Below are 14,386 nucleotides of genomic sequence, written 5' to 3'. Positions count from 1 at the left end.
AAATAACTTTGAAATTGATCCTGAGTAATACGGGAAGCCACTGAATGATTTTCAGCATAGAAGTGACGTGAATTGGTGTAGTGAACGCTGATGTTCTTTCCAGAACCCCCTTCTGGACTGGAGGTCTTACACCTTCAGGGGATGAAAACGTTGGCAGGCATGGTCCTCTCCGGGAGTAGCCTTACCTGAAGAGAGTTGCTATGCTAAATTAACACATGCCTCTTGCCTGGGGCGGGCTGCAGCAACGGCGAGCTGATGCGGGAACGTAAAGCCTGTCTTCCTGCCCGAACTGGGAATCGCTATGCGATTTCAGAGCTCCTGTGGGATTAGCCGAGGCCTTCACTGAGACTGCGCCGCAGCTCACCTTTTCCCTCTGTCCAGCCCTCCTTCCTGCTCCTGCACTTGTGAGGATATCCAGGGCACTCCTTAATGAATCACTTTCGTCCTCATCTCTCCAGCGCTGGGAACCTGACCGGCGCTATCCGGCTCGCCTGTGAAAAGCATCACTAAATGTGAAGATTATTATAGGTAGGCAAGCCTGGAAGCAACAAGGATGAATAGACAGATGTCATAGTAATTGATATAAGAAATAAATGACGCGTTCATTGATCAAAGGACGTGGTGAGATTCTTAGAGTCTGGATTTAGTTTGATGGTTGTTTTATTATGACTTGTAAGTAAATGGGAGGTGAGGAAGAGGGCGGGGGAGAGAGAGAGCGTGTGAGTGAGCAGTCTGGGATGGCTACAAGATTTTTGACCTAAATAATGGACAGACAATCAGAATTTCTATGTTTTTGGGGTAGGCTGGATGAGGAAGTAAATCAGGAATATGCTTTTTGTATGTACATCGGAGCCTAATAATTAGGGTATTATTGTTAATGCTATAACAAATTTCTCAACAATCTCATGACTTAATACAATAAAAATCTATTTCTCACCTAGAATCCAACATAGACGTCCAGGTTGGACAATTCTTCTGGACGCTCTTCTCTTAAAGGTTAACTAAGATTTGAGCTGCTTCTACCTCATGGTTCTACCATCCTGTGGCTCCAAGACCCACCTCGGTGTCCTCTACCAACAGGTAGAGTAGGAGATCACATTCCATAACCCGTTGGCCTTTGAGGGAACCGCGCGGTTCTTCCGCTTACATTCCGCCACCCAGTCTTAGCGATGTAAGTCAACCTGGAAATGAGATTAAGAGAGGGCTACCGGGAAATATTGTCCCTAACTGAGCACCTCCTTCTCATCAGCTCTACACTATAATAAGTAAACGCACAAAATTTTGGTGATCACCAAATCATCTCTACTGCCTCCCTGTTAAGTCCAAAATGCTTATTATATATCCAAGTGGAGATCTAAAAATCCAATTGATGTGTGTGTGTGTGTGTGTGTGTGTGTGTGTGTGTGTGTGTCCCGGGAGATGTCTGGGATGGAGAAATAAGCTGGGACTTCTTCAGTGAATAGATGGCATGTACGGTCGTGAGAAGGTGTCCGGCTTCTTAGGGATTGTGTACGTTAAGAAGAGAAGACCTTCAGGTCCTGAACCCCGGGTCATTTCAGTGTTTATAGATTAAGTGGATGCAGCGAATCAGCAAAGAAGACGGAAGGGAGATGTCCGGGAGTGGGGAGAAAAAGGGTGTGGTTAGCCCCGAGGCCGCGCGAGGAAAGTATTTCGAGGCTGAAGTGATGAACCGTATCAAATATTGCTGCCAAGTGGAGTTCGGTGAATTCAGAGAACTGATTGTTCATTCTGCAATGTGACCTTAATCAGGACAGTTTTGCGGAGGAATGCGTCAGACGTTGGTGAGAGGAAGCTTAAGAGAAAATGGACAGATGTGAAGCGGAAACAGCAAATATAGCAAGTCTTGAGAATGCGCACATCAGCGCACGGCAGTTCTGTCGTGAGGCAGGTCTTACAGTCGGTGTCTGCAATACTTTGGGGAAAAAAAACACATTGAAATACTTAACGTTGCAATGGGTTATCTCATTAAGATATGGGCGATGACCGCGTCGTTTCCTGGAAGGGCAGGAAGCAGTGATGACACAATTTAGTGATTACGCGGGGATATCTACATGTAAATAGTGAAAATATGCTAATAAAGAATGACAGGAATCTTCAGCTTGACTGTCCACTAGGACTATAAGTTAAGTTCAGAGATCTAAAGAGACCACCAAAAAAGAGAAGAAAAAAGTATTGTGTGACTGATAAGTCTTCTAAAGTTAAGGAAAAGGGATAAAAAGCAACAGGAAGATACAGCTAAGAAAGTACCATTGATATGAAATAGATTTGCTTGGTAGCTTCGTGACACTTGAAGATTTTTTTTTTACTAGAAGTTTTTTATTTGTCTCCCTTTATTCACGATATTTTTCTTTCCCTTACCCATAGAAGTTCCCATAATTTATTTTCAGATTAGGAATATACATGGCCGCCGTTGGAGAATTCCTGGTAAAGGGCTTGGACTAAATGCAAATAATCAGATTTCGGAAAAGGAAAAGACACAAACTGACAGTAAAAGGGAACATTTTTTATTCTCGCTTCATTTCATTATAAGCCATGCAGACAATTGAAGTAGAGCAGGGAAAATGATATTCAGAAACAAATAACCCCCCACACTTGAAAACATAGCTTCTGAAAGAGGAAAGTGTTTTTAGATAGAAAGTGTGCCCGGCATTGTTTCTTTGATGGGTTCTGACAGTGTGAACTCTTGGGTAAAAATTATGGCAGGAAAATCTTGGCTCATTAGCACCCAGTTTAGATTAAGTGTCAATATGATGATTACTAGAGATTTTTCTGAAACAGGGCTTATTTGAACTAGATGAAGAAGGAATTACAACAAATTGAAAGTGGCATAGATTTTTATGTTGTAAATCCTTGTGCTTTTCAATTCTTACAAAGGAAGGATAATATTCTTGTGACACTTCTTTATTGCCCTTTATTCTTTCTTTTGGCTGCTAACTTTTTAGGCAAACTTCTCTGCTCTGAGTGATCAAAGCACACAGATTTAAATACTTCATTTCTTTCAGTTTGGTTACAAATGCTTTCAGAAAGGATTATTTACAATATGAGGTGAATATCGTGATTAGATTTCAAAGATGCATGACCCTGTGTGTGTCGACCGTACCATCTGTCCTTTTGGCACAAACATTTTAGAACTGGATAATTTAAAAAAAAAAAAACTCTTTCATTGTGCATGATTTTTATTTATTTCTACTTGGATGACTCCCAACATCAAGAACAGTTGGGACTGGGTTTCAAGGTGGCCTGAGAAATCAAAGTGGCAGAGTAGAATCGGGGTTTTTTTGGATTTGAAAATGAACTTACTGGGATTTCCTAATTGAAAGCACATTCAGAAGGCAGTGCCGTGAATGGAAGGGAGTCGGGTAACAGCAAGCGTGCTGCCCAGAAGCCTCGTTCACACGGCGGCGTTCTGAAGGAAATGGAATTTGTAACTGCAGATTTTCTGAAATAAAATCACATCCAAACAGCAGGATTTCTCAACGGAAGGTACTTATAACTATGTTCTAAAATTAAGCCTCATTTAAACAACATTCATTCTAAATGGAAAATGTACTGTAGTTGTTTCCTACATTAAAGCCAAATTCAAATCATTGTTATCCTAAGAGCTAAGTAGCTTAAGTAACTTCTGCCACGTAATGAAGATTAGTGTATACTTTTTTTTATTAGGTTCGCAATTTTAGGGAAAGTGTTTTCCTTTTGCATGTGTTTCACATAGAATACGATAAAAAAAAATTCATTCTTTGAGGAAGATTGTTCATCATTAAGATGTAAAACTTGTTTCAAGTTTTGACCTAGTAGAAGACTAAACAATATGTGACATGGTATTGATCAACCTGCTTCTCAGAGAAAGAAACCATTTTAGGAACTTGCTGTCATTAAGTTACAGAAGATGCTTATAATATAGAAATAATACTGAATATACACTATGGAAAAAAGAGACAAGGCTTTTAGTGTATGGCACACAAAACCGAATGCTTATTAGTGGATCGCTCAACAGAAATAGGTGTCAGAAGAAATTCTAACACTATTGTAGCATTCATCATCTCTTCTTCTCAGAGATAAGAAACTGATTTTACCAAACTCACCAGCCCAGCCCTTGTTATAGAGCCTAATACGTCCCTTAATGGGAAATCAAATATTCATTGATTAAGCAGAAATGAAATCTTTTACTCACATGTCTGTACTTACAAACGATAAAACCAATAACATATTTGAACACTAATGATATCTTACATACATATAAAACATTTATATGTTTTAAAGTATTTTCCCAAACACTTTTTACATTAGCTCAGAATCGAAGCAAGATGTCGTAATCACCAACCACGGTTTTCTCTTTCCAAGTGTCTTTAGTTCAGGCGTCTAAATAAAGAGAACAAAAAAGATTTCCCAATGATGTTTTAAATATTTTGTAAATTTTCTAAAGCTGATGCTACTCAACATGATGCTCATTATCTTTGAAATGTGTCTCGAGGATTCTCATTGACGACCAGTGGCTCCTGCGTAGAATTTCTAGGCTTTGCCTCGTCTCTGCAGCTGCTATGAGCAGTACCTGGTGTGTCTTTGGATGTGGCTCTTTATGCGTGTGTTCCGTCTGAAATACGAGTGGAAAAGAAAAAAAACAAACAAACAAATCATCTTTATATCTCCTGAGTTCTTTCTGTCAGGCTAGTGTGACCACCATAATTAATCACCAGGGAACTATAACTAAGCTTAAGTGTAAACTCTTCAAAAGATGTTTCTGATTCATTTACAATCTTAGCACTTGAAATCACTTGAGAAGTACTTCTTGGCCATTTTACTATGCATTATTCAAGCATAGGCTTTTTCACTAAAATTGAACAATGCATTGAACATTGTTTTGATGTTATTACTAGTATTAAGATGTGTATTTTGCTTCCCTAAAAGGAATCAACACATTTGACATTAAAATAACAAATTCAGTGACAAAAGCCGAAGTGGAAGTTATTTGAAGCACTCAAGTAATGTATTTGAAAGTGTGTTTTACATATATTTGAACCAGTTTTTAGAAATAAGGAAAAAAATGATTTTTATTTTCTGAAAAGTGAATACGAAACATACACATTTACTTGCTAGAAAAATATTTTTTTTAAAAATTAAAGCTGGCATTTATCAAGCGAATAGTAATATAAATGCCACTGAATAGTAGACCGAATTTTGAGGAGAGAGTTCAAAACTGGATTTTTATTAGACCGTATTTTCAGCGATTAGGTATTTGGATCATGAGGTTACGAGGAATCTCTCCAAAGTAAGTTCTACTTTGTGAATGCCCTATTTTAGCAAATCATCATGCCATGGTCATTGTCCTCCAGCCTTGATATTGTGAAGTAATTATTCTTTGCCAGCTTTATTTATGTATATTTACATACGAGATGTGCCTCATTGAAGTGTGTGGTTTAATGAGTTTTGTCTAATGTATATCCTAATATAATGACTACTGGAAATAAAATATATATTTCTAGCACTCCTCAAAATTCCAAGTTAATCCTAATTGCCACACCAGGGAACTAGTAATCTAATTTCTATCTATCACTGTATCTTAGTTTTGCCCGTTTGGGAAATTTATGTAAATGGAATCTACAGCATGTAATGTATTTTTATGTAGCTGCTCTTATTAAATGTGATTTTGCGATTCATCCGTGCTGTTGCATATGTAAGTAGTTTGTACATTTTATTGCTGAGTGGTAGTATCTTACATGAGGGGACCACAGTTGATTTTATCTCTTTCCTCTTTAATGGACATTTGTGTTCTATGCAGTTTTTGGCTATTAGCAGTGGTATCCTACTCTGGTCTTTCTCTGTCTTTCTCTATTAGGTATGATGTTATGCTATTATTATTATTAATATTTATTATTAATAATTTATTATTAATAATAAAAGTATTATTAATACTTTTCAGCTTCGAGAACTGTCATTCTTTTTCTAGTTTGTTATGAGTTCTCTATTTTTTAAAAATCATAAATAGGTGCTAAATTTTATCTAATGCTATTCGCCCTATTGAGATTATTATACTATATTTCACCTGTATTCTGTTAACATGGTGAATTATATTAACACGTATTTTTATAACAGATGTATAGTTCGCATACCTCATAATGCACCCATTTAAAGTATACAATTTAAGGGTTTTAGTATGTTCGTCATAATTACAATACATTTTAGAAGGTCAGAAAGAAATCTCATACTCGTTATACACAGTCTATATTTCCTCCCAGACATCTCAGTCCTGAAGTCCTTTCTGTCTCAGAAGATTTGCCTTCTGTGGACATTTCATGCAAATAGAATTCCGTAGCACGTGGTCTTTTATGATCGGCGTCTTTCGCTTTGCATGCTTTCAGGATTCACCTGTGTTGCAGAATGTATTGGAACTCTATTTCTTTTTATCGATAGTACTATTCCATTGTATGGATATACCACATTATATATTCACTCATCAGTTCACGAACATTCGAGTTCTTTCAACGTATTGCCTATTATGAGTAATGCTGCTGTAAAAACTTATGTACGAATTTTTGTGTGAATGCACATTTCCATTTCTTTCCGGTAGTTATTTAGGAGTAGAATTGTGTTGCGTGGCGGTAACTCTACGTCCAACTGTCTGACAAAATGCCAGACTGTTTTCCAGTGCTGCCATCCCCTTTACATTTGTTTTTAAATACAGGTTTTGTTATTATTTATGTACGGTAAGGCCAACGATCCAGGAAAGGTTGCCATTGAAAAGACAGTTAGTTATACTCACAGATCTCAAAGTTGGGGGGCATGCCACTTCATGGGGGGAGCCTCATGGGGAAAGCACCAGCTTTGGTCAGGAGCCAGAGAGGAGGAGAAAATAAATGCGTGCCAGAGTCTTTTCGTAGTTTCCGTGAGAAGGAACAGGTGAAGCAGGGCCAGCAGGATGAGGCGTGACTAGTCGGAATGATTTCAGTGGCCTCTGGGTCATCAGGCTGTCCTTGGTTTTCTGGTCCCTGGCCCTGGGTGATTAGGGCAGGTGGAGAGTAGCCCTCCACCTAGTTCGAGAGCCAAATAAAGCAGGTAGTTGGGAACCTGGGCTCTGTACTGGTTTGCATATGAAAGTGACACTTGCAGGCAAATTATTCTCTACCTTTTGAAATTTGCTAACCCTAGAGGAAGTAGTCCCCCTAGAGCCATGAAAAAAAAAAATTCTGTAAAATAATATTTTATAACAATAAACATGGTAATTTAGATGAAATAGATGAATCATTTAAATAAAACATATACAGTAACTGACGTAAAAAATCTAACTATGTATCTTTTCTAAAAATAAACCTGTAGTTAAAAATTACCAAAAAGAAAAACTCAGATGCTTTTGGCTTCAACAAATAAAATCTGCCTTTAAGAAGTCCTTATTTTTTTGCTCAGAAAATAAAGGAGAAAGGAACAATTTCCTTCTCAATTTATGAGGCTATCTAATTCTAACGTTCAAAATCAACAAATTCAGATACTGGTCTTATTCCTGAACAAAAATGCAAAAATCCGCAATGCTATTTTAGCAAATTGAATACAGAAATCTATAAATATTACACTACATTATGACCAAATTGTCTTTATCCTATGAATAGAAGTTTAGTTATTACATTCAATGTAGTAGAAACAAAACCTATCTCGAACGAAAGAACTTCAGTGTTTGAAATTTTAGTAGGCCTTTAAAAACGTGGGGAATTCTAAAGGACGATGGCGGTAATAACAGACAAAGATATTTTCCTATTGTAGGTGCAGCATAGGGTTTGATATCTAGGAAGTTATAATTGAAATCCCCTTGGCCTTTGGATCTACGATGAAAACCCTCATCAAATTCACATGCAGTGCAGTCCCCAGAAAGTGATTTTAGTGTTTTTTAAAAAGGAAATAACATATACAAAACTCTACCTTATGTGAAATGTATTTCGTCCCTCTTTCCAGGCAGAAAAAACCAAAACGTACTCTGGTAAAAAGATGAAGTATGTGAAGATGAGTTGTGACAGGAGGCCTCGTGAGCTATTGCCAGGCGGGTGACATATATATTAAGTCATAATGTCAAACCAGTCATTCTTCCAAATGATAAAGTCTCATAACATCGTGGGCTGACTGCAACGGAAACCTACATGTTGGATTTTATTTAAATGTGTTCATCAATGTAATGACACCATCTAAAAACATGGTATTATTCAACTTTACTAGAAGTTCATCTTATATATATGAGATGTTCTTGAAGATATGGACACCTGTATGAATATTTACTTTCCTAGATAAGCATTTCCTCATTTTAAATCATTGGTTCTTTTTCTTTTTCTAATTAATCAGTTAGCAATTGTATTGAATTCTTTAGTAGAAAACTGTGTAAAAATTTCCTTAAATATCCAATAGAATTAAATGGAGAATAGATTTTCAATGAATATATAAAAATCTCCATAGTATATACTATTGTTTAGTGATATTCAGACACTGAGGATAGAATTTCTGTCCTAAAAAAAATATTTCTAGGTTAGGTGTAGTCTGAATACATACACTTTTTAGAGTCTGTTTTTTTTTTTTTTTTTTGATATGTGAACACATAACTGGGTCCAAATTATAAAAAAGATTCAGATAAAAAGCAAACAAAGCACCAGGACTTTATTTCATTCTCTCAATTATTAATTACATGGTGTATTATTACTAAGCTTTAAAATGAGATACATTTTTCTTTTGTATTCTTATTTCTAACATTTGTATTTTTTCATACCTATGGAATTATAAAGTTGCCCATCTGTTAATCAATGAACAGGAAAGAAATCTCTACAAGTATCTGGAAGATCAAGGAAGGTTTGTTTAGTGTGATAGGGCATCAACGTACTTCCTACCAGGGGCAGTTTTCCTCCATGGTCGAGAGTGTGGGATAAAAGGCTTTATTGCGGAGCAAAAGGATGTTGGTCCTGAGGCCTCTCAGGCCCCTCCCTCTGCCTCCCCCTAACCACACACACGTAGAAGTGTCTTGTAATCTGATGAGTTCTTAAGCCCATTTTAGTTAAACTTGATGTAAGCAGTATGAAGGAGCCAGCTTTTATCTACTCGAAAGAGCCAATTGTTAACATTTCAAGAATTTGGAGAGCCAGTTAACATGTCGGTAGTCTGAAAATAGATCATATTGGGAGTATTGATAATACAAAAATGGGCAAATGCTGTAAATCTCAGTCCTCCTACATCCTAGTGACCTGTTCAGCATTGATGGGGACGTCACTGGTTATCTATCACTGTGGATCATGATTTCGTCTTTAGTCTCATTGACTTCTATAAGAGACATTTTTTCCCAGCTATGATTTCCCCCCTCAGAATGGTCTTTTGCGGTCGCGTATATGAATTCCTGCTCCTCTACATTTACCACGTGTGTGTATTTCTCAGAATTTTGTCCCAGGCCCTTTCCATTCTCACTCTATACTCTAGCCACGTGTGAATGTTGCCACTGTTTTTAACTATCTTATAGCACTTTCTCGAGCTCTAAAACATTTTTTTATTTGCTTTCTGAGCAATTCCACTTATCTTTTCTGTAAAGCACAGCAGTCTCAACATGTGCAGAGCTGAGCTGGTCCTGCTACTCTCTGTTCACCTGCTTTTGAAAGCAGCGTCTCAAATATTATTCCATGTGAATAAACGCTCATTGTAAAATACTTAATGCCCACATAAAATATAATAACACGATCAAGTGCTTTAAGAATTCTCAGGGCATGAACGAAACAGTTCTGATTTTTACGAATGTCTTTTAAATTATTTCTTATTGCCTTGGAAGCAGTACAGATACATTTCTATTTTGCCTCATGTTAATTAGCAATACTTGTACACTTAAAAACATACTCATTTCTGTATAGTTTCCCAATTGACTGTGGATCTGTGAGTATTTTTATTTAGCTCACATAAGAAGAATTACACCATGGTATAAAACAAAAAATTAGGTAGTCCGTAACCCATATGGAATTGCTGTCGCTCTGAAAATATATTCGAGACATTTATAATTCGAAAGAGCAGCGCAGAGCCGCAGATGGTGGTATCGAATGTGTGAGGCGCAGAGCAAACGCTGAGTGTTCGGGGGAGTGAGATGTCCCTGTGTGCTAGAGCCATCAAGATAGGTTCTGGGAGGGACAGGGACTTGAGAAGGGATTTGAAGAATAATCAACATATGAACAAATGAAGAGTTACAGAGAGAGCATTCCAGGTACAACTATCCAACAGTTTCACATGTAAAGTCTGTTCAGTATGTTTGGGGGGTCTGTAAAGTTATCACCAAGCATACATTGTATATACTGTTTGATTTTTTTTGTTTGTTTTAAATAACGTATGGCTTCTTGTTCTCAAAGGTCTGTTCGGTTTAGTTAAAAAACCATAACTCCGATAAATATGAGTTTTCTCACTTTCATCTCACATTTTCCTTCCCTGTTTCTTTATGCATTGTCATTTTTTCCCGTTTCACAGAAAGCATTGTGCATGCGCCTTTCTTCCATTAACTGAACCTTGCAGCCTTCGAACCCATTCTCTCCTGCGTCCTCCGAGCCCTCCCTCTCTCAAGCTCCAGCAGAGCCAGTCTGTCTCTCTCTATTGTTGCCTTATTCTCTCCTACTTATGTTTCTTTCAAGCACACACAAGTCCTTTTAACCTCCGTAAATCCAAACTGTGAATTCAAAGCATAAAATCGCCGTTTTCAATTCACCGCTAGCCACTAACTCAGTAAAAGCTTAAAATCCAGATTCCTAAGCAAAAGATACTGTTCTTTAAACACATATCAAATTGCCTGTATAAAAGTCAAACCCCATCCCGAGAAACTACCCTTAGAATAGGAAACATTTGGCCGTGGCACGTGCGTGTGTGTGTGTCGCCACCAGTTGCCAGCAGCAGATGATGTTATCGCAGCATTTGGGAGGGACCGGGTAAAGAGAAATATCTGTTTTACAGTGGCAAGTGAATCAACTTTTCTGTTTTTTAACAATCAAGCATGGTGGTGATGCTAAGTTGACTAGAATATTACCTATATCATAATCTCCAGATTCCAGAGGCTTACTATTGTAGAGTATTTTTAGTCATAAAATCAATGAACTCATCTTGGCCTTTAGTTGCTCGATACCTGCATAATTTGACAAGGGTCTACCTATGTCGTCTTCAATCTCTTTTGTCTTAAATTTTCACAACACAGCACCTTCTGGTTTGCTACTTGTGATTGACGACTCCTCTAATCCTTAAATGCCTTTGCTGTTTTCATGCTAGAAGAGCAATTTTTCAGCCTCTTCTTTTCATCTTCTCATTTGCTATATTAGTCTATTCCCATGAATAAAGCACCTCTCTATATAAATCAATCTCAAATCGTTCTTTCCAACCTAAATTTTTATGCTAATTTCTTATCTTTCTTATCGCATACTCTACAGTTTATTTGGGCTGTTCTCTTAAGCATAATTAGGTGTCCCATATAACTTATTATCCAAACCATGACATTCTTGAGAAAGAAAATTTCTTATCAAAAATTATAAAAATGATATCTGGGCGACAGATGTAAACCGAACTAACTCGAGAAAGCTGGCAAGATGTTCATCCTACCTAAAATTCATCATCGTCCCTGCAAAGAAACCCATTTCTGAATTGGAACACAATACTCTGGCCACCATGGCATTTACTTTATTGGGTACGATTATTTGTCTTTTTCAAGGCAAATAACTTTTTCTTCCTCCCAATGCATTGCCTCCACCCCATTAGGGCCTCATTACCTCAAATACAGAATATGATAATTGCCTCCAAACTGGCTTGAGGTAGGAAAAGCCTCTCTTTTCCTTCCCCGAATGGATTATGCTTACACTGCTGTATTAATTTTGTTTATCAGATTTTTTTTGGGTGGGGGGATTGAAAAACTTTCAAAAGTTTATCATTGCCTACAGATTTAATTTCAAATTCTCAATTTTGTCATTTAATAATATTTTAAATAAGCTGAAACTCATTCTTTTGGCCTTGTTTTCTGTTTATTTTTGTTATTCTTCCCTCTGGTTTATATTTCTGGTCCTACTGTTGTTATACAAATACAGCCTGAGTTTCCTAATTCCAAAATTTTGTTTATACCATCTCAAATTTCTCACGAAATTTTTCCTCAGTATTTTAACTAGAAGTCACCTCTCTTTTCTCAAAGTTTCTACAGTGTATGTTGAATATGGTAATTACATCATGAATTACTCATCACTGAATTATTTCTTATAAGTCAAAGCACATGAGATCAGTAACAATTTCTAATATATATTTTTATGTACTTTTACCTAGTGCTCATTGACTGATTATGCAGCTAACAAAGTCACAAGAAAATAAACTGACCAAAAAAATGTCGAATTAAAAATGTATACTAAATTAATATTTTGAAAAAGCCATTTCATACTTGATTATATAGATACATACTTGCAGATAGAATGCACGTCAGAGCTGTGTACCTTGTAAATCCTAGGCTACCAATCACAGTTGTACATAATAAAGTATCCTCTCCAATATTGTAAGTGCTATGATAAATTACTACATTTAATTCGAGATGCATGATAGAATAGTATAAAACGAGGATCCACAGGAAATGTTGCCAAAGAAAAGCAATCACATGCTCTGTCAAAATAGAAACAGTTAATAATAAAAACAACAGCCTCCCCAAATAAAGACAAATATATTTTGGTGTAATGATTTCTTATCATTATGTGCTCTAGTTTTGAAGTAATGTGTTTTGTCAGTGAAGGAATACTAATGGGACACTGGAAACTAAAGTAAGAGCACCAAATCTAATTTTAGAGCTAGAATATCATTTACCTATTAGTTCATGTACAGATGAGTTGATACGCTGTAAGAAAAATCAATGGCGCATTTAGAAACTGCGTTTCAACCGAAAAAAGGAGGTCATAACCCGGAAGGCAAGATTTATAGTAACGAAGATTAAGTACTAAGGGTAATTGTCAGTTTTATCTTTGGCTTAGTGAAAAAGAATCTTTAAATGGTAGTAAGAATATTGTTTCTTGGGAGGGATATTACATCTGATTTCATATGCTTCCGTGAGCAAGTAAATCATGAAATTTAATGCTTCAGTTGAGGCAAATTATAGTAGCTGCACATTCTTTTTTCTCACTAAATCCTAAAAAGTAAAATTATTTTCCTAAAGGGAATTTGCGAAAATACTGTCATCACATGGCTTCTAGCAAGTCGTCAGTTTTGTTCGAAGGCTGTTCCCGTACTTTTGTTTGGTGATACTTCTACGCAAGCTCCACTTCTTACGTTTTCTCACAAAACTGTAGACAATCCAAAGGTGACCGAGTTATAGAATAACTAGGGACAAATTAGGACCAATAATTATTTTAATTCACATCTATTCATGAATATCTTAAGGGTCTATTATCAAAATATGATGAGATTTTTACGTTCTTTTTTTATAGAAACATGAAAATTAAAAGAGCAAAGCTAGCATATTCCATAATAATTAATATCACTTGACCCTTTAATTCTCATTGATAATTCTAGTTAATGAAAACTATGTACCTTCTAAGACTAATTTTTTAATTTTTTCCTGGAGTATCGTGCATTAATTAGTGTGTGTCTAAAACTGTATTTGCTCTCTGGAATGTTGAGCACTACATTCTTTAATGGAGGTAAAATTTGCAAGTGAAAATTAGTCATCTGAAAGTGAACAATTCAACGACATTTAGTATACTCCCAACGTTGTGTAACTATAATTTCTGTTTGGTTCTAAATTTTTTACATCATTCTAAAAGAAAACTCCATGTGCATTAAATTAAATTGTTGCTCCTCATCCCTCCTCCCCCTAGCTCCGCCACTTTTTTTTTTTTTTTTTTGTCTCTATGAGTTTACCTGTTCTGGATATTATATATAACTGGAATCATACAGCGCATGACCTTCTGTGCCTGGCTTCGTTCACTTTGTTTTTGAGGTTAATTCATCTGGTATAAATTAGTGTTTCATTCCTTTTTATGGCTGAATACCATTCCATTGTTATGTCTCTACTATTTGTTCTTGATTCATTCATCCATTAACAAACGTTTGGGTTCTTTTCACGTTTGGCTATTGTGAATGTTACTTCCGTAAACGTTAGCGTTCAATTACTTGTCTGAGTATCTGTTTTCAGGTCTTTTGGGTTGAATGCTACTTTTGCAATATGAACCAATCATTCTGTCTTGCCAGGGTCTTCAGAACATGGTCCTTTCAGTACTAAAACCAGAACACTGCCCAGACAAACCAGGGCAGTTGAACTGGGGGAATCTTTCTAGATATTCCCAGGTGGAATTGTTTGTAATATCCAGAAATAATACCCTACTTTCTACTACTAATAGCTCGCATTTCATCGTAGCTTTTTCTTGCACAG

This window comes from Rousettus aegyptiacus, unplaced genomic scaffold, assembly GCF_014176215.1.
Source record: "Rousettus aegyptiacus isolate mRouAeg1 unplaced genomic scaffold, mRouAeg1.p scaffold_m13_p_16, whole genome shotgun sequence".
NCBI lineage: Eukaryota > Metazoa > Chordata > Mammalia > Chiroptera > Pteropodidae > Rousettus > Rousettus aegyptiacus.
Note: the sequence above shows the minus strand (reverse complement) of the source record.